A 23248-nucleotide genomic window follows, 5' to 3' on the forward strand; every position below is an offset into this window, starting at 1 on the left:
AGTTTACACAGTGTAGCTCCCTTGCCTTCAGTTGCAGGGTTATGTCCTCTTAGATAAGACGCTTTTGAAATTATTTGTGAAAATGCACCCAAAACCTATTCAAAACAGATTTGATGGAAGCACTGCAGGAGCTGCTCCAAGACGCATTTTGTCCAGAAAATGTGCTATCATGAATGCATCCATATCACCAACACACATTTACAAACCAAACCATAGGCAATAAAATACATGAGTAAACTGATTTGTGGACCTTTGTGGCACTTGGTACTGCTGAGATCAGGATCATTACAGAGTTCAGCAATTATTTTCCCAACTAGGTCATTGATACATTGGAATCCCCAATGTTTTCTGGAACAGAATAGGCTATGCCTTTCGGATGAGAATAAAAAAAGACTTCAAGAACCAAAAAAGAAGTTAAGCTGCCTTCAGCTGATGTACTCAGACTAAAGGGAAACACTTTAAATCCCAAGGTGAAATGCACATGCTCAAAATTTTATCAGGACAGAGTACATGTTTTACTTTGATATTAAGAGCGATCACTGGATTGTCTTCCAGTAAATTAATGTTTTCTTCCGCTACAAAACGTTTTTTCAACAACTATAAAGAGGCTATGCAACGAAACTGAGCTGGGATGTCAAGTGCCTTTAATGGTACCTTTTTGACCCCACTTCAAATGCTGCTGTTACCTGACCAGTTCGATTGTTAGTTTGCCAGATTCTCAATCTCTGGGATGTGAGATCATGCACCAGGTTTAGTGAATGTTTAAGGGTGAAGGTCTTTAATTTCTGCACAAATTCCACAAACATAGCTCAGGTCCTGCTCAACATGTCAACATGTGGCGACAGCAAGTGCCTTTGGGGTCCTACAAAAATCGCCCGGCTAGCTCAGTCGGTAGAGCATGAGACTCTTAATCTCAGGGTCGTGGGTTCGAGCCCCACGTTGGGCGAGAGGCTGATTTGTTTGAGTGAAATGTTGAAATTTAGTTAATCTGTTTGCACAAAATACGTCTAAAAAAGAAGAGAAAGGAACATACATCGTCCCTGGGTGGGCTCGAACCACCATCCTTTCGGTTAACAGCCGAACGCGCTAACCGATTGCGCCACAGAGACCAGATGCTGCTGTGCTTACATAGTTCTTCCTCAAAAGAAAAACCCAACAAGCACATTCCTCCTGTTTGCTGGCTTTTGATGAAATGAGCCAATGCATAAAGGATGCAACATCAATGTCACTCACACTTTTCTGCTAGCTTGTCTAAAATTCGCCCTTCCTTCAATTTCTCACTTGTCAAGACCTGCAGGTCTTCAAACAAAAGGTCAGTTTGTAGACCCTTTTCCTGTCAAAGTTTTGATCCTTTTGTCCACCAGTCATCGGAATGTGTATGATTTTCACCAGTTTACACAGTGTAGCTCCCTTGCCTTCAGTTGCAGGGTTATGTCCTCTTAGATAAGACGCTTTTGAAATTATTTGTGAAAATGCACCCAAAACCTATTCAAAACAGATTTGATGGAAGCACTGCAGGAGCTGCTCCAAGACGCATTTTGTCCAGAAAATGTGCTATCATGAATGCATCCATATCACCAACACACATTTACAAACCAAACCATAGGCAATAAAATACATGAGTAAACTGATTTGTGGACCTTTGTGGCACTTGGTACTGCTGAGATCAGGATCATTACAGAGTTCAGCAATTATTTTCCCAACTAGGTCATTGATACATTGGAATCCCCAATGTTTTCTGGAACAGAATAGGCTATGCCTTTCGGATGAGAATAAAAAAAGACTTCAAGAACCAAAAAAGAAGTTAAGCTGCCTTCAGCTGATGCACTCAGACTAAAGGGAAACACTTTAAATCCCAAGGTGAAATGCACATGCTCAAAATTTTATCAGGACAGAGTACATGTTTTACTTTGATATTAAGAGCGATCACTGGATTGTCTTCCAGTAAATTAATGTTTTCTTCCGCTACAAAACGTTTTTTCAACAACTATAAAGAGGCTATGCAACGAAACTGAGCTGAGATGTCAAGTGCCTTTAATGGTACATTTTTGACCCCACTTCAAATGCTGCTGTTACCTGACCAGTTCGATTGTTAGTTTGCCAGATTCTCAATCTCTGGGATGTGAGATCATGCACCAGGTTTAGTGAATGTTTAAGGGTGAAGGTCTTTAGTTTCTGCACAAATTCCACAAACATAGCTCAGGTCCTGCTCAACATGTCAACATGTGGCGACAGCAAGTGCCTTTGGGGTCCTACAAAAATCGCCCGGCTAGCTCAGTCGGTAGAGCATGAGACTCTTAATCTCAGGGTCGTGGGTTCGAGCCCCACGTTGGGCGAGAGGCTGATTTGTTTGAGTGAAATGTTGAAATTTAGTTAATCTGTTTGCACAAAATACGTCTAAAAAAGAAGAGAAAGGAACATACATCGTCCCTGAGTGGGCTCGAACCACCATCCTTTCGGTTAACAGCCGAACGCGCTAACCGATTGCGCCACAGAGACCAGATGCTGCTGTGCTTACATAGTTCTTCCTCAAAAGAAAAACCCAACAAGCACATTCCTCCTGTTTGCTGTCTTTTGATGAAATGAGCCAATGCATAAAGGATGCAACATCAATGTCACTCACACTTTTCTGCTAGCTTGTCTAAAATTCGCCCTTCCTTCAATTTCTCACTTGTCAAGACCTGCAGGTCTTCAAACAAAAGGTCAGTTTGTAGACCCTTTTCCTGTCAAAGTTTTGATCCTTTTGTCCACCAGTCATCGGAATGTGTATGATTTTCACCAGTTTACACAGTGTAGCTCCCTTGCATTCAGTTGCAGGGTTATGTCCTCTTAGATAAGACGCTTTTCAAATTATTTGTGAAAATGCACCCAAAACCTATTCAAAACAGATTTGATGGAAGCACTGCAGGAGCTGCTCCAAGACGCATTTTGTCCAGAAAATGTGCTATCATGAATGCATACATATCACCAACACACATTTACAAACCAAACCATAGGCAATAAAATACATGAGTAAACTGATTTGTGGACCTTTGTGGCACTTGGTACTGCTGAGATCAGGATCATTACAGAGTTCAGCAATTATTTTCCCAACTAGGTCATTGATACATTGGAATCCCCAATGTTTTCTGGAACAGAATAGGCTATGCCTTTCGGATGAGAATAAAAAAAGACTTCAAGAACCAAAAAAGAAGTTAAGCTGCCTTCAGCTGATGTACTCAGACTAAAGGGAAACACTTTAAATCCCAAGGTGAAATGCACATGCTCAAAATTTTATCAGGACAGAGTACATGTTTTACTTTGATATTAAGAGCGATCACTGGATTGTCTTCCAGTAAATTAATGTTTTCTTCCGCTACAAAACGTTTTTTCAACAACTATAAAGAGGCTATGCAACGAAACTGAGCTGGGATGTCAAGTGCCTTTAATGGTACCTTTTTGACCCCACTTCAAATGCTGCTGTTACCTGACCAGTTCGATTGTTAGTTTGCCAGATTCTCAATCTCTGGGATGTGAGATCATGCACCAGGTTTAGTGAATGTTTAAGGGTGAAGGTCTTTAATTTCTGCACAAATTCCACAAACATAGCTCAGGTCCTGCTCAACATGTCAACATGTGGCGACAGCAAGTGCCTTTGGGGTCCTACAAAAATCGCCCGGCTAGCTCAGTCGGTAGAGCATGAGACTCTTAATCTCAGGGTCGTGGGTTCGAGCCCCACGTTGGGCGAGAGGCTGATTTGTTTGAGTGAAATGTTGAAATTTAGTTAATCTGTTTGCACAAAATACGTCTAAAAAAGAAGAGAAAGGAACATACATCGTCCCTGGGTGGGCTCGAACCACCATCCTTTCGGTTAACAGCCGAACGCGCTAACCGATTGCGCCACAGAGACCAGATGCTGCTGTGCTTACATAGTTCTTCCTCAAAAGAAAAACCCAACAAGCACATTCCTCCTGTTTGCTGGCTTTTGATGAAATGAGCCAATGCATAAAGGATGCAACATCAATGTCACTCACACTTTTCTGCTAGCTTGTCTAAAATTCGCCCTTCCTTCAATTTCTCACTTGTCAAGACCTCCAGGTCTTCAAACAAAAGGTCAGTTTGTAGACCCTTTTCCTGTCAAAGTTTTGATCCTTTTGTCCACCAGTCATCGGAATGTGTATGATTTTCACCAGTTTACACAGTGTAGCTCCCTTGCCTTCAGTTGCAGGGTTATGTCGTCTTAGATAAGACGCTTTTGAAATTATTTGTGAAAATGCACCCAAAACCTATTCAAAACAGATTTGATGGAAGCACTGCAGGAGCTGCTCCAAGACGCATTTTGTCCAGAAAATGTGCTATCATGAATGCATCCATATCACCAACACACATTTACAAACCAAACCATAGGCAATAAAATACATGAGTAAACTGATTTGTGGACCTTTGTGGCACTTGGTACTGCTGAGATCAGGATCATTACAGAGTTCAGCAATTATTTTCCCAACTAGGTCATTGATACATTGGAATCCCCAATGTTTTCTGGAACAGAATAGGCTATGCCTTTCGGATGAGAATAAAAAAAGACTTCAAGAACCAAAAAAGAAGTTAAGCTGCCTTCAGCTGATGTACTCAGACTAAAGGGAAACACTTTAAATCCCAAGGTGAAATGCACATGCTCAAAATTTTATCAGGACAGAGTACATGTTTTACTTTGATATTAAGAGCGATCACTGGATTGTCTTCCAGTAAATTAATGTTTTCTTCCGCTACAAAACGTTTTTTCTTTTTTTTTTTTTTTTTTTTTTTTTTTTTTTTTTTTTTTTTTTTTGGCCCACCTCCACCCCCCCATCTTTGGAGGACAACTTTGTTTTTATGTACAGATTTAAATGGCAATTATAACAATTCTGTATAATATATAGTGTAGTGATAACAATATATAGTGATAACAATATGCAAAGTGATAATTATTGGGGTTAGGTGGACCAAGAAAAGAGGGGGAGAGAAATAATAAAAAGGGAAAAGACAGAGGTAGGAGAAGAAAGGAGAAGAAAAAGAAGAGAAGAAAAAATAATAATAATAATAATAAAATAAAAAAAAATTAATAATAATAAAATAATAATAATAATAATAATAATAATATTAATAAAATAAAACACGCAACCAGCTCAAATGACCACTGCAAAGAAGTACAGAAAGTAAACCAAATACATATAGTGCAGATGAGTGCGATGTATGGGTGTGTGTGAGTGTGTGTTTATGTGCAACCTAGAAGTGCAACATAGGATAGATGTATGGAATGTACTTACCAGCAAGGGTGGGTAGCTGCGACAGCACTCCCCCAGAGGCCAGAGGCGGGTGGAGAGAGACCCGGGAATCCCACCCGCCCACGGCCCCCCACAGAGCGGTGGAGTACCAGAGCCGCACTTCCCAGAAACCCTCACCCGCCCGCCCCCGCAGGCGGGAGAGAGAGACCCCGGACAGCGCCCCACCAATCAAGGAGCGCAGGTCCAGGGGAACCAGAGGGAACAGAGCGCCTCCCCCCCAGGATGCCCCCCCCCCCCAGGGGCCAGCGGCAGAACCACGGCCCCACGCGCCCGGAAAGCCACCCACCACCCGGCAGGGCCCACCTCCCGCCGAGGAGCACCCGGCCGCCCCATACCACCACCGCCCAGGGGAGCGGGCCAACCGCCCCTACGCCGGGGGGCCAAGCCGGACTCCGGAGCTCCAAGGCGCCCCCCCTCTGGAGTGGTGCAGTAGTCTCAGGGGAGTGTCCATGAGTGAACAGGGCACGACCAGCCCCGACCCAGAGCCAGCTGTCCTCACCCACCTAACCAAACCCACCCTACATTCGCCCCTATACACCCCCACCATGTACACACCCACCCCCACACACACACACACATACACTCAAATTCACCCTCACACCTCCAAACCTGGCCATATGTCCCCTCCCTCCAACACGCACTCATTCATCCACCCATTCAGAAACAAGAAGAAAACAAGGACAGAGACACACACTTATCCAGACTAGCACACCCTCTGCGGCAGGGGCAAATGGCTGGACCAGCAAGGACCAGTAGCGGTCCTAGGAAGCCACCAGCCCAGTCCCGTGCCAGCAACCCCCCCCGCCCCGGCAGGGAGCAGGAAGTGGGTGAAGGAAGGCCTTCCCACCCCTCCACCCCCAGTGTTGTGTGTAGGTGTTGGTGTATATGCATGTGTCGTAGTGTGTGATACTATGGTGCAGTTAAAATTGAGGGGACAGGTGCTAGGACAAACGTGAGTGCATGTCCACACCGTCCCCTCAAAGGCCCTCAGTGTCTAAAGTGCAGTAAAAACTGAGGGACAGACAGTGGTGAGGAGACGGGTGAACCATGGCAGCAGGCCCACCTCGTCAACCTCTGGGTACCTGCCTGTCCCCAGAATCCTAAATGAGCAAGGATGTGTGTGTGTGTGTGTGTGTGTGTGTGTGTGTGTGTGTGTGTGTGTGTGTGTGTGTGTGGGTGGGTGGGTGGGTGGGAATGCTTAGGTCCAGAGGAAAGGGTCCTCTGGAAGAGGAGAGCCAGCTTGCTAGCTGGCTCATTGAGCACCGAACTTCACTGCCCCCCCAGCTCAAGGCAGGGAGCGGTCGACCCGGGGAGACCAGGGCGGCAACCCCCCCCCACCACCACATCCAAGCCCGGATCCACACCACCCCCACCACAGAGAGCAGCCGGTCCGCACATCCACATACACCTAGACACGCATTTCTTTCATACACGTATGCACTCACACACATTTAACCCATAAATATATACATATATACACATATACATACATACATCCATCCATGTATATAAATATATACATACACATACATACATATATACATATATATCTACACATACATATACACCCACACACTCTAGTCCCATATACACCACACCCCTGTGTATGCACCCACAACCATACCAATCGCACAGTGAACAAACGATGACAGACATCAACAGTATTGAGGACATGCTGGTCGGAGTCCGGAACCCTACCTCCCGGCCCACCCCAGACATCCCCATCATCCACCACCCCACCCCCACCACCCAGGCACCTCGGAGCCCCAAGGCCCAGGCCCGACCCCCCGACCCAAGCCGATCGACCCACCCCCCCCAGCGGCGCAACCGCAGCGGCGCAGGTCCCCCCGCACGGGCAGGGCCCCAGCTCGGGGTCGGGGGGCCCCAGGCACCAGGCCCCGGGTCCCGCCACCCGGCCCCACAGGGGAGGCCAGCCACCCCGCCGAGGGCCAGCACCTGCCCCCCCCCACGCCCCGGCCCCACACCCCAGAGCCCAGAGGGAGCGCCACCCAAGCCCCCCCAACCACCGCCCGCCAGGGCAAGCACATGCCATCCCAGGTCGGCAGCCCCGGCCCCCCCGCCCAGAAAGTGGCCGGCACGAGCAGTCTCCCCGGGGTCGACCCCCAGCCACCAACCGGCCCTCCGGGGGCCGAGGCCCCCGCCAACCACCCCGACTAGCTAATGGAACTGATCAGTGGGGACCAAAGAGAATTAAATTCCTCCAACTGGTCTTTAGAGGAAGCAGACATTCTCTCCAGACAGATGTGATCAAGTAATAAATTTTTGTAATGAGTAATATGCAGGTCCTTTTTCGTTTTCCAATTGATAAGAATGGTTTTCTTGGCGATGCATAGGGCAGTGAGAACTATGTGTGATATGTCTGCCTCTGTATCTAATTCACTGACGTCTCCTAAGATGCACAGTCTGGGGGAAGTTGGGATGCAGCTTTTAAGCCCCGTGGACAATTCTACACATACCTTCTTCCAGAATTCCTTAACAGGCCTACAATCCCATATAGCATGCATATAGTTATCAATTATATTGCCTGTACAGTGGGTGCATATGTTTGATTGTGCTAGGCCCATTTGGAACATCCTTTGTCCTGTATAGTGTGTTCTATGAAGGACTTTGTATTGTATAAGTTGTAAGTTGGGGCTTTTACTTATTTTGAAGATATTTGTACATATGTCTGTCCAGAAATGTTGATCTGGATTAATAAATAGATCTCGTTCCCATTTGGCTATCGGAAGGGATATTGAGTCATCAAATTTTAACAATAATTTATACAATTTTGATAATAATTTAGGAGTATATAGATTAAAAAATTCAGTTATCCATGCTGATATTTCTAAGTTCAGTTGATTGCGGTTGAATCTCTGTTGAATGATGGATTTTAATTGTTGATATTCCAGAAATCTACTGTTGTTTATTCCATATTCTGATACAAGTTCCTGGAATGTGACAAAGTTTCCATCTTTAATAACATGTTCTAAATTTTTTATTCCCCTGTCATGCCATGATGAAAAATGTAGTACTTTCTTGTTCTGACAGATGTCTGGATTGTTCCAAATGGGTGTTAGTTTGCATGGGATGAGTGGGGACCGAGTTAATTTAAGGAATTCCCACCAGGCTGTCAGTGAAGTATTTATATTAAGGCTTTTAAAGCAGTCCTGACGCTTAATATTAGAGCTAATGTAAGGTAGGTCTGAGAGTTTTATTTTACCGCAAAATGCTTGTTCTAGGTCCAACCATGGCCTGTCTATTAAGTCGTATTTGACCCATTTTAAAATGTACTGTAATCTATTGGCTAAGAAATATTGATAAAAATTTGGTAATTCTAAGCCACCATTGCGTTTTGGCTTTTGCAAGGTTTTCATACTTATTCTTGATGGCTTGTTTTTCCATAGAAATTTTGAGATGTTTGAATCTAGGGATTTAAACCAAGCAGCAGAGGGTTTATTTGGGATTAATGAGAATAAATAGTTAACTTTGGGTAGAACCATCATTTTAATGGTAGCCACTCTCCCCATGAGTGATATAGGTAAAGCGTTCCAACGTGTGAGATCATCTTCTATTGTTTTTAATAGAGGGATATGATTTAACTGCACCAAGTCTAACAGTTTAGCAGAGACATGTATGCCTAAATATCTAATATTACCTGATTGTAGTGGAGTGGTGGTCGTGTTCTGGAAACTACAGTTTATAGGCAAAACTGTTGATTTGCCCCAGTTGATGGAATATTCTGTTATAGAAGAGAAGCTGTCTATAAGTTTGATTGTATTCGGAAGGGAAGCTTGTGTGTTCTGTAGGAAAAGTAATACATCATCTGCGTAGAGACTTATCCTATGGTTTGTGGTTCCTGTGTTAATTCCTGTAATATTTGCATTTTGTCGAATTGCTGCTGCTAATGGCTCAATGAAGAGAACGAAAAGTGAGGGTGATAGTGGACAGCCCTGCCTGGTGCCCCTTTGCAGAGTGAAGCTTTGTGAGGTGATGTCGTTTGTCCTAACCCGTGCATTAGGAGAACTATGTAAGGCTTTGATCCAGTTAATGAAGGATGGGCCAAATCCAAATTTGTGTAGAACTGCTAATAAATATTTCCAGTTTACTCGGTCAAATGCTTTTTCTGCATCTAAAGATACAATGGTAGTCTCTAATTTGTTAATTGTGCAGTAATCTATTATGTTTATTAGTCTGCGTGTATTGTTGGCAGATTGTCTACCCTTGATAAAACCTGTCTGGTCTGGATGTATTATAAGTGGGGTGATTTCCTCTAATCTTCTGGCAAGTGCTTTGCAAATAATTTTAAGATCTACGTTTATGAGTGAAATGGGGCGATAGCTGGAAGGAAGTGTAGGGTCTTTGCCTGGCTTTAGAAGTACACTGATGTTAGCAGAATTCATGTCTGGAGACAGGACATGATCTTTTTGAATTTGATTTACCATTCTAAAAAAGGTTGGTTCTAGCACAGACCATAATTCTTTGTAGAATTCTACAGGAAATCCATCTGGTCCTGGAGCTTTGTTATTTGGTAGCTGCTGTAAGGCTTCATGTAATTCGGGCAGAGCAAGTGGTGAATCCAGTGCAACAATTTGTTCGTTTTCTAGCTTTGGGAGATTTATATTATTAATAAATTCTTCAATAGCTGAATCTGATGGATTAATCTGTGATGCGTATAAAGCTTTATAAAACTCTTTAAAAGCTTTATTTATTTGTTGTGGGTCGTGAATAATGCTGCCTGTTGAGTTCTTAATAGAGGAGATAGTTGTTTTTTCCTTATTAAGCTTTAACTGATTAGCAAGGAATTTTCCAGATTTATTGCCATGTTCAAAATTCTGCCAGCGCAGTCTTTGCAGTAAAAATTGTGTCTTTTTATCTATTATTTCATTCAATTCCAGTTTGAGTTTCCTCAGCTTGTTCAGTGTGTGTTCTTGTGGTGAAGCAGCATGGGCAGCTTCTAAAGATTTTATTTTTTTTTCCAATTCTAATACCTGTGTTTTTTCTGTCTTTTTCTTATGTGTGCAGTAGGATATTATTTTCCCCCGCATTACTGCCTTCCCTGCTTCCCAAAGAACACACGGAGAGGTACCTGGTAGATCGTTATATTCTAAATATGTTGCCCATTCTTTTTTGAAGTAATTAATGAAATCTTGTTCCTTAAGTAATGATGTATTTAATCTCCAGTTCCTCGTTGCTGGTGTGGTTCTTTTCTGTGTCAAAGAGAGAGAGACCGGTGCATGGTCACTGATAGTGATAGGGTGAATACAAGTGTCTGTGACATCTGTCATAATGGAATTGCTAACTAAGAAGTTGTCTAAACGAGAATGTGAGTGGTGTACTGCCGAAAAGAAAGAGTAGTCCCGGAGAGTGGGGTGTTGTGAACGCCACGCATCAGAGAGCCCAAAATCGTTCATATATTGTTTTAGGGTGTCTATAGACTGCCAGTTCCTTTGACTCACTGCTGTACTGAGCCTGTCGATATCTGGATCAAGTACCAAGTTGAAGTCTCCTCCTATTATTAGTTTGGTGTCAGAGTGATCAGAGAGTGCAGTGAAAATATTGTGGAAAAAGGAGGGGTCGTCAACATTCGGCCCATATATGTTAGCAAAACATAAACGCATATTTAGAATGGATAGGTTGAGTATTATGTATCTACCATCTGGATCAGTTATATTGTTGCTAATGGAAAAGCTTATCCTTTTATTAATTAATATGGCCACCCCCCTTTGTTTTGAGTTGTAACAGGCTGAGTACAAGTGTGGGAACTGAGGAGAGGTCAGTGTGTATGTAGGTGTTTTAGACATATGTGTTTCCTGTAGAAAGACAATATCTGCTTGTAAGTCGTTTAGCCGATTAAAAATTTTCAATCTCTTTTCCCTCGAACCAGTTCCACGTACATTCCATGTGACGAACTTCAGTGAACTAATGTTAAAACTACTTGTTTGAGTGTTGGACGGTTGCTAAAGGTGTGTGTGTTGCACTTCTGTGTAGTATGCCTGTGTTGAATGTTTCGTGTATGTGTCTGCGTCTGCACTACATGCCTATGTGTCTGTGCCTGCATGAATCGGTCATGTGTGTGTATCTCCTGTGTGTTAGTGTGAGAATGTGCTATATGTCTACGTGTGTGTCTGTTTTGCCTATCTGCCTGCATGTGCGTGTGTGTGTGCATACAATACATTGCAGTCTTGAAAGTGGGTGAACAAATCGCTGGGTGAGTGTAGAAAGAGAAAAAGAGAGGGGAAGGGAAAAGGAGACGTACACTGAAAGTGCATATACAACAAAAAAAGTATAAACAACTAGGACTAATGACGGAAAACATACAGTACGGTGCTAATTAGACCGGCATTATTTATTTAAATTAAACATGTCTTGTTGTTCTAGGCGAAAAGTAATGTGTAGTAAGGAGTTGGTGTCGGTGTTGACAAAACGTTTTTTCAACAACTATAAAGAGGCTATGCAACGAAACTGAGCTGGGATGTCAAGTGCCTTTAATGGTACCTTTTTGACCCCACTTCAAATGCTGCTGTTACCTGACCAGTTCGATTGTTAGTTTGCCAGATTCTCAATCTCTGGGATGTGAGATCATGCACCAGGTTTAGTGAATGTTTAAGGGTGAAGGTCTTTAATTTCTGCACAAATTCCACAAACATAGCTCAGGTCCTGCTCAACATGTCAACATGTGGTGACAGCAAGTGCCTTTGGGGTCCTACAAAAATCGCCCGGCTAGCTCAGTCGGTAGAGCATGACACTCTTAATCTCAGGGTCGTGGGTTGGAGCCCCACGTTGGGCGAGAGGCTGATTTGTTTGAGTGAAATGTTGAAATTTAGTTAATCTGTTTGCACAAAATACGTCTAAAAAAGAAGAGAAAGGAACATACATCGTCCCTGGGTGGGCTCGAACCACCATCCTTTCGGTTAACAGCCGAACGCGCTAACCGATTGCGCCACAGAGACCAGATGCTGCTGTGCTTACATAGTTCTTCCTCAAAAGAAAAACCCAACAAGCACATTCCTCCTGTTTGCTGGCTTTTGATTAAATGAGCCAATGCATAAAGGATGCAACATCAATGTCACTCACACTTTTCTGCTAGCTTGTCTAAAATTCGCCCTTCCTTTAATTTCTCACTTGTCAAGACCTGCAGGTCTTCAAACAAAAGGTCAGTTTGTAGACCCTTTTCCTGTCAAAGTTTTGATCCTTTTGTCCACCAGTCATCGGAATGTGTATGATTTTCACCAGTTTACACAGTGTAGCTCCCTTGCCTTCAGTTGCAGGGTTATGTCCTCTTAGATAAGACGCTTTTGAAATTATTTGTGAAAATGCACCCAAAACCTATTCAAAACAGATTTGATGGAAGCACTGCAGGAGCTGCTCCAAGACGCATTTTGTCCAGAAAATGTGCTATCATGAATGCATCCATATCACCAACACACATTTACAAACCAAACCATAGGCAATAAAATACATGAGTAAACTGATTTGTGGACCTTTGTGGCACTTGGTACTGCTGAGATCAGGATCATTACAGAGTTCAGCAATTATTTTCCCAACTAGGTCATTGATACATTGGAATCCCCAATGTTTTCTGGAACAGAATAGGCTATGCCTTTCGGATGAGAATAAAAAAAGACTTCAAGAACCAAAAAAGAAGTTAAGCTGCCTTCAGCTGATGTACTCAGACTAAAGGGAAACACTTTAAATCCCAAGGTGAAATGCACATGCTCAAAATTTTATCAGGACAGAGTACATGTTTTACTTTGATATTAAGAGCGATCACTGGATTGTCTTCCAGTAAATTAATGTTTTCTTCCGCTACAAAACGTTTTTTCAACAACTATAAAGAGGCTATGCAACGAAACTGAGCTGGGATGTCAAGTGCCTTTAATGGTACCTTTTTGACCCCACTTCAAATGCTGCTGTTACCTGACCAGTTCGATTGTTAGTTTGCCAGATTCTCAATCTCTGGGATGTGAGATCATGCACCAGGTTTAGTGAATGTTTAAGGGTGAAGGTCTTTAATTTCTGCACAAATTCCACAAACATAGCTCAGGTCCTGCTCAACATGTCAACATGTGGCGACAGCAAGTGCCTTTGGGGTCCTACAAAAATCGCCCGGCTAGCTCAGTCGGTAGAGCATGAGACTCTTAATCTCAGGGTCGTGGGTTCGAGCCCCACGTTGGGCGAGAGGCTGATTTGTTTGAGTGAAATGTTGAAATTTAGTTAATCTGTTTGCACAAAATACGTCTAAAAAAGAAGAGAAAGGAACATACATCGTCCCTGGGTGGGCTCGAACCAGCATCCTTTCGGTTAACAGCCGAACGCGCTAACCGATTGCGCCACAGAGACCAGATGCTGCTGTGCTTACATAGTTCTTCCTCAAAAGAAAAACCCAACAAGCACATTCCTCCTGTTTGCTGGCTTTTGATGAAATGAGCCAATGCATAAAGGATGCAACATCAATGTCACTCACACTTTTCTGCTAGCTTGTCTAAAATTCGCCCTTCCTTCAATTTCTCACTTGTCAAGACCTGCAGGTCTTCAAACAAAAGGTCAGTTTGTAGACCCTTTTCCTGTCAAAGTTTTGATCCTTTTGTCCACCAGTCATCGGAATGTGTATGATTTTCACCAGTTTACACAGTGTAGCTCCCTTGCCTTCAGTTGCAGGGTTATGTCCTCTTAGATAAGACGCTTTTGAAATTATTTGTGAAAATGCACCCAAAACCTATTCAAAACAGATTTGATGGAAGCACTGCAGGAGCTGCTCCAAGACGCATTTTGTCCAGAAAATGTGCTATCATGAATGCATCCATATCACCAACACACATTTACAAACCAAACCATAGGCAATAAAATACATGAGTAAACTGATTTGTGGACCTTTGTGGCACTTGGTACTGCTGAGATCAGGATCATTACAGAGTTCAGCAATTATTTTCCCAACTAGGTCATTGATACATTGGAATCCCCAATGTTTTCTGGAACAGAATAGGCTATGCCTTTCGGATGAGAATAAAAAAAGACTTCAAGAACCAAAAAAGAAGTTAAGCTGCCTTCAGCTGATGCACTCAGACTAAAGGGAAACACTTTAAATCCCAAGGTGAAATGCACATGCTCAAAATTTTATCAGGACAGAGTACATGTTTTACTTTGATATTAAGAGCGATCACTGGATTGTCTTCCAGTAAATTAATGTTTTCTTCCGCTACAAAACGTTTTTTCAACAACTATAAAGAGGCTATGCAACGAAACTGAGCTGAGATGTCAAGTGCCTTTAATGGTACATTTTTGACCCCACTTCAAATGCTGCTGTTACCTGACCAGTTCGATTGTTAGTTTGCCAGATTCTCAATCTCTGGGATGTGAGATCATGCACCAGGTTTAGTGAATGTTTAAGGGTGAAGGTCTTTAGTTTCTGCACAAATTCCACAAACATAGCTCAGGTCCTGCTCAACATGTCAACATGTGGCGACAGCAAGTGCCTTTGGGGTCCTACAAAAATCGCCCGGCTAGCTCAGTCGGTAGAGCATGAGACTCTTAATCTCAGGGTCGTGGGTTCGAGCCCCACGTTGGGCGAGAGGCTGATTTGTTTGAGTGAAATGTTGAAATTTAGTTAATCTGTTTGCACAAAATACGTCTAAAAAAGAAGAGAAAGGAACATACATCGTCCCTGAGTGGGCTCGAACCACCATCCTTTCGGTTAACAGCCGAACGCGCTAACCGATTGCGCCACAGAGACCAGATGCTGCTGTGCTTACATAGTTCTTCCTCAAAAGAAAAACCCAACAAGCACATTCCTCCTGTTTGCTGTCTTTTGATGAAATGAGCCAATGCATAAAGGATGCAACATCAATGTCACTCACACTTTTCTGCTAGCTTGTCTAAAATTCGCCCTTCCTTCAATTTCTCACTTGTCAAGACCTGCAGGTCTTCAAACAAAAGGTCAGTTTGTAGACCCTTTTCCTGTCAAAGTTTTGATCCTTTTGTCCACCAGTCATCGGAATGTGTATGATTTTCACCAGTTTACACAGTGTAGCTCCCTTGCATTCAGTTGCAGGGTTATGTCCTCTTAGATAAGACGCTTTTCAAATTATTTGTGAAAATGCACCCAAAACCTATTCAAAACAGATTTGATGGAAGCACTGCAGGAGCTGCTCCAAGACGCATTTTGTCCAGAAAATGTGCTATCATGAATGCATACATATCACCAACACACATTTACAAACCAAACCATAGGCAATAAAATACATGAGTAAACTGATTTGTGGACCTTTGTGGCACTTGGTACTGCTGAGATCAGGATCATTACAGAGTTCAGCAATTATTTTCCCAACTAGGTCATTGATACATTGGAATCCCCAATGTTTTCTGGAACAGAATAGGCTATGCCTTTCGGATGAGAATAAAAAAAGACTTCAAGAACCAAAAAAGAAGTTAAGCTGCCTTCAGCTGATGTACTCAGACTAAAGGGAAACACTTTAAATCCCAAGGTGAAATGCACATGCTCAAAATTTTATCAGGACAGAGTACATGTTTTACTTTGATATTAAGAGCGATCACTGGATTGTCTTCCAGTAAATTAATGTTTTCTTCCGCTACAAAACGTTTTTTCAACAACTATAAAGAGGCTATGCAACGAAACTGAGCTGGGATGTCAAGTGCCTTTAATGGTACCTTTTTGACCCCACTTCAAATGCTGCTGTTACCTGACCAGTTCGATTGTTAGTTTGCCAGATTCTCAATCTCTGGGATGTGAGATCATGCACCAGGTTTAGTGAATGTTTAAGGGTGAAGGTCTTTAATTTCTGCACAAATTCCACAAACATAGCTCAGGTCCTGCTCAACATGTCAACATGTGGCGACAGCAAGTGCCTTTGGGGTCCTACAAAAATCGCCCGGCTAGCTCAGTCGGTAGAGCATGAGACTCTTAATCTCAGGGTCGTGGGTTCGAGCCCCACGTTGGGCGAGAGGCTGATTTGTTTGAGTGAATTGTTGAAATTTAGTTAATCTGTTTGCACAAAATACGTCTAAAAAAGAAGAGAAAGGAACATACATCGTCCCTGGGTGGGCTCGAACCACCATCCTTTCGGTTAACAGCCGAACGCGCTAACCGATTGCGCCACAGAGACCAGATGCTGCTGTGCTTACATAGTTCTTCCTCAAAAGAAAAACCCAACAAGCACATTCCTCCTGTTTGCTGGCTTTTGATGAAATGAGCCAATGCATAAAGGATGCAACATCAATGTCACTCACACTTTTCTGCTAGCTTGTCTAAAATTCGCCCTTCCTTCAATTTCTCACTTGTCAAGACCTGCAGGTCTTCAAACAAAAGGTCAGTTTGTAGACCCTTTTCCTGTCAAAGTTTTGATCCTTTTGTCCACCAGTCATCGGAATGTGTATGATTTTCACCAGTTTACACAGTGTAGCTCCCTTGCCTTCAGTTGCAGGGTTATGTCGTCTTAGATAAGACGCTTTTGAAATTATTTGTGAAAATGCACCCAAAACCTATTCAAAACAGATTTGATGGAAGCACTGCAGGAGCTGCTCCAAGACGCATTTTGTCCAGAAAATGTGCTATCATGAATGCATCCATATCACCAACACACATTTACAAACCAAACCATAGGCAATAAAATACATGAGTAAACTGATTTGTGGACCTTTGTGGCACTTGGTACTGCTGAGATCAGGATCATTACAGAGTTCAGCAATTATTTTCCCAACTAGGTCATTGATACATTGGAATCCCCAATGTTTTCTGGAACAGAATAGGCTATGCCTTTCGGATGAGAATAAAAAAAGACTTCAAGAACCAAAAAAGAAGTTAAGCTGCCTTCAGCTGATGTACTCAGACTAAAGGGAAACACTTTAAATCCCAAGGTGAAATGCACATGCTCAAAATTTTATCAGGACAGAGTACATGTTTTACTTTGATATTAAGAGCGATCACTGGATTGTCTTCCAGTAAATTAATGTTTTCTTCCGCTACAAAACGTTTTTTCAACAACTATAAAGAGGCTATGCAACGAAACTGAGCTGGGATGTCAAGTGCCTTTAATGGTACCTTTTTGACCCCACTTCAAATGCTGCTGTTACCTGACCAGTTCGATTGTTAGTTTGCCAGATTCTCAATCTCTGGGATGTGAGATCATGCACCAGGTTTAGTGAATGTTTAAGGGTGAAGGTCTTTAATTTCTGCACAAATTCCACAAACATAGCTCAGGTCCTGCTCAACATGTCAACATGTGGCGACAGCAAGTGCCTTTGGGGTCCTACAAAAATCGCCCGGCTAGCTCAGTCGGTAGAGCATGAGACTCTTAATCTCAGGGTCGTGGGTTCGAGCCCCACGTTGGGCGAGAGGCTGATTTGTTTGAGTGAAATGTTGAAATTTAGTTAATCTGTTTGCACAAAATACGTCTAAAAAAGAAAAGAAAGGAACATACATCGTCCCTGGGTGGGCTCGAACCAGCATCCTTTCGGTTAACAGCCGAACGCGCTAACCGATTGCGCCACAGAGACCAGATGCTGCTGTGCTTACATAGTTCTTCCTCAAAAGAAAAACCCAACAAGCACATTCCTCCTGTTTGCTGGCTTTTGATGAAATGAGCCAATGCATAAAGGATGCAACATCAATGTCACTCACACTTTTCTGCTAGCTTGTCTAAAATTCGCCCTTCCTTCAATTTCTCACTTGTCAAGACCTGCAGGTCTTCAAACAAAAGGTCAGTTTGTAGACCCTTTTCCTGTCAAAGTTTTGATCCTTTTGTCCACCAGTCATCGGAATGTGTATGATTTTCACCAGTTTACACAGTGTAGCTCCCTTGCCTTCAGTTGCAGGGTTATGTCGTCTTAGATAAGACGCTTTTGAAATTATTTGTGAAAATGCACCCAAAACCTATTCAAAACAGATTTGATGGAAGCACTGCAGGAGCTGCTCCAAGACGCATTTTGTCCAGAAAATGTGCTATCATGAATGCATCCATATCACCAACACACATTTACAAACCAAACCATAGGCAATAAAATACATGAGTAAACTGATTTGTGGACCTTTGTGGCACTTGGTACTGCTGAGATCAGGATCATTACAGAGTTCAGCAATTATTTTCCCAACTAGGTCATTGATACATTGGAATCCCCAATGTTTTCTGGAACAGAATAGGCTATGCCTTTCGGATGAGAATAAAAAAAGACTTCAAGAACCAAAAAAGAAGTTAAGCTGCCTTCAGCTGATGTACTCAGACTAAAGGGAAACACTTTAAATCCCAAGGTGAAATGCACATGCTCAAAATTTTATCAGGACAGAGTACATGTTTTACTTTGATATTAAGAGCGATCACTGGATTGTCTTCCAGTAAATTAATGTTTTCTTCCGCTACAAAACGTTTTTTCAACAACTATAAAGAGGCTATGCAACGAAACTGAGCTGGGATGTCAAGTGCCTTTAATGGTACCTTTTTGACCCCACTTCAAATGCTGCTGTTACCTGACCAGTTCGATTGTTAGTTTGCCAGATTCTCAATCTCTGGGATGTGAGATCATGCACCAGGTTTAGTGAATGTTTAAGGGTGAAGGTCTTTAATTTCTGCACAAATTCCACAAACATAGCTCAGGTCCTGCTCAACATGTCAACATGTGGCGACAGCAAGTGCCTTTGGGGTCCTACAAAAATCGCCCGGCTAGCTCAGTCGGTAGAGCATGAGACTCTTAATCTCAGGGTCGTGGGTTCGAGCCCCACGTTGGGCGAGAGGCTGATTTGTTTGAGTGAAATGTTGAAATTTAGTTAATCTGTTTGCACAAAATACGTCTAAAAAAGAAGAGAAAGGAACATACATCGTCCCTGGGTGGGCTCGAACCAGCATCCTTTCGGTTAACAGCCGAACGCGCTAACCGATTGCGCCACAGAGACCAGATGCTGCTGTGCTTACATAGTTCTTCCTCAAAAGAAAAACCCAACAAGCACATTCCTCCTGTTTGCTGGCTTTTGATGAAATGAGCCAATGCATAAAGGATGCAACATCAATGTCACTCACACTTTTCTGCTAGCTTGTCTAAAATTCGCCCTTCCTTCAATTTCTCACTTGTCAAGACCTGCAGGTCTTCAAACAAAAGGTCAGTTTGTAGACCCTTTTCCTGTCAAAGTTTTGATCCTTTTGTCCACCAGTCATCGGAATGTGTATGATTTTCACCAGTTTACACAGTGTAGCTCCCTTGCCTTCAGTTGCAGGGTTATGTCCTCTTAGATAAGACGCTTTTGAAATTATTTGTGAAAATGCACCCAAAACCTATTCAAAACAGATTTGATGGAAGCACTGCAGGAGCTGCTCCAAGACGCATTTTGTCCAGAAAATGTGCTATCATGAATGCATCCATATCACCAACACACATTTACAAACCAAACCATAGGCAATAAAATACATGAGTAAACTGATTTGTGGACCTTTGTGGCACTTGGTACTGCTGAGATCAGGATCATTACAGAGTTCAGCAATTATTTTCCCAACTAGGTCATTGATACATTGGAATCCCCAATGTTTTCTGGAACAGAATAGGCTATGCCTTTCGGATGAGAATAAAAAAAGACTTCAAGAACCAAAAAAGAAGTTAAGCTGCCTTCAGCTGATGCACTCAGACTAAAGGGAAACACTTTAAATCCCAAGGTGAAATGCACATGCTCAAAATTTTATCAGGACAGAGTACATGTTTTACTTTGATATTAAGAGCGATCACTGGATTGTCTTCCAGTAAATTAATGTTTTCTTCCGCTACAAAACGTTTTTTCAACAACTATAAAGAGGCTATGCAACGAAACTGAGCTGAGATGTCAAGTGCCTTTAATGGTACATTTTTGACCCCACTTCAAATGCTGCTGTTACCTGACCAGTTCGATTGTTAGTTTGCCAGATTCTCAATCTCTGGGATGTGAGATCATGCACCAGGTTTAGTGAATGTTTAAGGGTGAAGGTCTTTAGTTTCTGCACAAATTCCACAAACATAGCTCAGGTCCTGCTCAACATGTCAACATGTGGCGACAGCAAGTGCCTTTGGGGTCCTACAAAAATCGCCCGGCTAGCTCAGTCGGTAGAGCATGAGACTCTTAATCTCAGGGTCGTGGGTTCGAGCCCCACGTTGGGCGAGAGGCTGATTTGTTTGAGTGAAATGTTGAAATTTAGTTAATCTGTTTGCACAAAATACGTCTAAAAAAGAAGAGAAAGGAACATACATCGTCCCTGGGTGGGCTCGAACCAGCATCCTTTCGGTTAACAGCCGAACGCGCTAACCGATTGCGCCACAGAGACCAGATGCTGCTGTGCTTACATAGTTCTTCCTCAAAAGAAAAACCCAACAAGCACATTCCTCCTGTTTGCTGGCTTTTGATGAAATGAGCCAATGCATAAAGGATGCAACATCAATGTCACTCACACTTTTCTGCTAGCTTGTCTAAAATTCGCCCTTCCTTCAATTTCTCACTTGTCAAGACCTGCAGGTCTTCAAACAAAAGGTCAGTTTGTAGACCCTTTTCCTGTCAAAGTTTTGATCCTTTTGTCCACCAGTCATCGGAATGTGTATGATTTTCACCAGTTTACACAGTGTAGCTCCCTTGCCTTCAGTTGCAGGGTTATGTCCTCTTAGATAAGACGCTTTTGAAATTATTTGTGAAAATGCACCCAAAACCTATTCAAAACAGATTTGATGGAAGCACTGCAGGAGCTGCTCCAAGACGCATTTTGTCCAGAAAATGTGCTATCATGAATGCATCCATATCACCAACACACATTTACAAACCAAACCATAGGCAATAAAATACATGAGTAAACTGATTTGTGGACCTTTGTGGCACTTGGTACTGCTGAGATCAGGATCATTACAGAGTTCAGCAATTATTTTCCCAACTAGGTCATTGATACATTGGAATCCCCAATGTTTTCTGGAACAGAATAGGCTATGCCTTTCGGATGAGAATAAAAAAAGACTTCAAGAACCAAAAAAGAAGTTAAGCTGCCTTCAGCTGATGCACTCAGACTAAAGGGAAACACTTTAAATCCCAAGGTGAAATGCACATGCTCAAAATTTTATCAGGACAGAGTACATGTTTTACTTTGATATTAAGAGCGATCACTGGATTGTCTTCCAGTAAATTAATGTTTTCTTCCGCTACAAAACGTTTTTTCAACAACTATAAAGAGGCTATGCAACGAAACTGAGCTGGGATGTCAAGTGCCTTTAATGGTACATTTTTGACCCCACTTCAAATGCTGCTGTTACCTGACCAGTTCGATTGTTAGTTTGCCAGATTCTCAATCTCTGGGATGTGAGATCATGCACCAGGTTTAGTGAATGTTTAAGGGTGAAGGTCTTTAGTTTCTGCACAAATTCCACAAACATAGCTCAGGTCCTGCTCAACATGTCAACATGTGGCGACAGCAAGTGCCTTTGGGGTCCTACAAAAATCGCCCGGCTAGCTCAGTCGGTAGAGCATGAGTCTCTTAATCTCAGGGTCGTGGGTTCGAGCCCCACGTTGGGCGAGAGGCTGATTTGTTTGAGTGAAATGTTGAAATTTAGTTAATCTGTTTGCACAAAATACGTCTAAAAAAGAAGAGAAAGGAACATACATCGTCCCTGAGTGGGCTCGAACCACCATCCTTTCGGTTAACAGCCGAACGCGCTAACCGATTGCGCCACAGAGACCAGATGCTGCTGTGCTTACATAGTTCTTCCTCAAAAGAAAAACCCAACAAGCACATTCCTCCTGTTTGCTGTCTTTTGATGAAATGAGCCAATGCATAAAGGATGCAACATCAATGTCACTCACACTTTTCTGCTAGCTTGTCTAAAATTCGCCCTTCCTTCAATTTCTCACTTGTCAAGACCTGCAGGTCTTCAAACAAAAGGTCAGTTTGTAGACCCTTTTCCTGTCAAAGTTTTGATCCTTTTGTCCACCAGTCATCGGAATGTGTATGATTTTCACCAGTTTACACAGTGTAGCTCCCTTGCATTCAGTTGCAGGGTTATGTCCTCTTAGATAAGACGCTTTTCAAATTATTTGTGAAAATGCACCCAAAACCTATTCAAAACAGATTTGATGGAAGCACTGCAGGAGCTGCTCCAAGACGCATTTTGTCCAGAAAATGTGCTATCATGAATGCATACATATCACCAACACACATTTACAAACCAAACCATAGGCAATAAAATACATGAGTAAACTGATTTGTGGACCTTTGTGGCACTTGGTACTGCTGAGATCAGGATCATTACAGAGTTCAGCAATTATTTTCCCAACTAGGTCATTGATACATTGGAATCCCCAATGTTTTCTGGAACAGAATAGGCTATGCCTTTCGGATGAGAATAAAAAAAGACTTCAAGAACCAAAAAAGAAGTTAAGCTGCCTTCAGCTGATGTACTCAGACTAAAGGGAAACACTTTAAATCCCAAGGTGAAATGCACATGCTCAAAATTTTATCAGGACAGAGTACATGTTTTACTTTGATATTAAGAGCGATCACTGGATTGTCTTCCAGTAAATTAATGTTTTCTTCCGCTACAAAACGTTTTTTCAACAACTATAAAGAGGCTATGCAACGAAACTGAGCTGGGATGTCAAGTGCCTTTAATGGTACCTTTTTGACCCCACTTCAAATGCTGCTGTTACCTGACCAGTTCGATTGTTAGTTTGCCAGATTCTCAATCTCTGGGATGTGAGATCATGCACCAGGTTTAGTGAATGTTTAAGGGTGAAGGTCTTTAATTTCTGCACAAATTCCACAAACATAGCTCAGGTCCTGCTCAACATGTCAACATGTGGCGACAGCAAGTGCCTTTGGGGTCCTACAAAAATCGCCCGGCTAGCTCAGTCGGTAGAGCATGAGACTCTTAATCTCAGGGTCGTGGGTTCGAGCCCCACGTTGGGCGAGAGGCTGATTTGTTTGAGTGAAATGTTGAAATTT

General features: G+C 42.6%; 15 non-coding genes across 15 annotated transcripts; 11 read left to right on the forward strand and 4 right to left on the reverse strand.

Moving 5' to 3' along the window:
* The first annotated feature begins 873 nt into the window (after positions 1–873).
* Positions 874–946, forward strand: trnak-cuu (transfer RNA lysine (anticodon CUU)). The gene has a single exon. It is a non-coding gene; the product is annotated as a tRNA-Lys (tRNA).
* Positions 947–1035: 89 nt separating this feature from the next.
* On the reverse strand, positions 1036–1109 carry trnan-guu (transfer RNA asparagine (anticodon GUU)). Its single transcript has one exon. It is a non-coding gene; the product is annotated as a tRNA-Asn (tRNA).
* Positions 1110–2263: 1154 nt separating this feature from the next.
* On the forward strand, positions 2264–2336 carry trnak-cuu (transfer RNA lysine (anticodon CUU)). Its single transcript has one exon. It is a non-coding gene; the product is annotated as a tRNA-Lys (tRNA).
* Positions 2337–3653: 1317 nt separating this feature from the next.
* Positions 3654–3726, forward strand: trnak-cuu (transfer RNA lysine (anticodon CUU)). Its single transcript has one exon. It is a non-coding gene; the product is annotated as a tRNA-Lys (tRNA).
* Positions 3727–3815: 89 nt separating this feature from the next.
* On the reverse strand, positions 3816–3889 carry trnan-guu (transfer RNA asparagine (anticodon GUU)). The gene has a single exon. It is a non-coding gene; the product is annotated as a tRNA-Asn (tRNA).
* An 8293-nt stretch (positions 3890–12182) lies between these two features.
* On the reverse strand, positions 12183–12256 carry trnan-guu (transfer RNA asparagine (anticodon GUU)). Its single transcript has one exon. It is a non-coding gene; the product is annotated as a tRNA-Asn (tRNA).
* A 1154-nt stretch (positions 12257–13410) lies between these two features.
* Positions 13411–13483, forward strand: trnak-cuu (transfer RNA lysine (anticodon CUU)). The gene has a single exon. It is a non-coding gene; the product is annotated as a tRNA-Lys (tRNA).
* A 1317-nt stretch (positions 13484–14800) lies between these two features.
* On the forward strand, positions 14801–14873 carry trnak-cuu (transfer RNA lysine (anticodon CUU)). Its single transcript has one exon. It is a non-coding gene; the product is annotated as a tRNA-Lys (tRNA).
* A 1317-nt stretch (positions 14874–16190) lies between these two features.
* On the forward strand, positions 16191–16263 carry trnak-cuu (transfer RNA lysine (anticodon CUU)). The gene has a single exon. It is a non-coding gene; the product is annotated as a tRNA-Lys (tRNA).
* Positions 16264–16352: 89 nt separating this feature from the next.
* Positions 16353–16426, reverse strand: trnan-guu (transfer RNA asparagine (anticodon GUU)). The gene has a single exon. It is a non-coding gene; the product is annotated as a tRNA-Asn (tRNA).
* Positions 16427–17580: 1154 nt separating this feature from the next.
* On the forward strand, positions 17581–17653 carry trnak-cuu (transfer RNA lysine (anticodon CUU)). Its single transcript has one exon. It is a non-coding gene; the product is annotated as a tRNA-Lys (tRNA).
* A 1317-nt stretch (positions 17654–18970) lies between these two features.
* Positions 18971–19043, forward strand: trnak-cuu (transfer RNA lysine (anticodon CUU)). The gene has a single exon. It is a non-coding gene; the product is annotated as a tRNA-Lys (tRNA).
* Positions 19044–20360: 1317 nt separating this feature from the next.
* trnak-cuu (transfer RNA lysine (anticodon CUU)) lies at positions 20361–20433 on the forward strand. The gene has a single exon. It is a non-coding gene; the product is annotated as a tRNA-Lys (tRNA).
* A 1317-nt stretch (positions 20434–21750) lies between these two features.
* Positions 21751–21823, forward strand: trnak-cuu (transfer RNA lysine (anticodon CUU)). Its single transcript has one exon. It is a non-coding gene; the product is annotated as a tRNA-Lys (tRNA).
* Positions 21824–23140: 1317 nt separating this feature from the next.
* trnak-cuu (transfer RNA lysine (anticodon CUU)) lies at positions 23141–23213 on the forward strand. Its single transcript has one exon. It is a non-coding gene; the product is annotated as a tRNA-Lys (tRNA).
* The last annotated feature ends 35 nt before the right edge of the window (positions 23214–23248 follow it).

This window comes from Brachyhypopomus gauderio, unplaced genomic scaffold, assembly GCF_052324685.1.
Source record: "Brachyhypopomus gauderio isolate BG-103 unplaced genomic scaffold, BGAUD_0.2 sc159, whole genome shotgun sequence".
Lineage (NCBI taxonomy): Eukaryota > Metazoa > Chordata > Actinopteri > Gymnotiformes > Hypopomidae > Brachyhypopomus > Brachyhypopomus gauderio.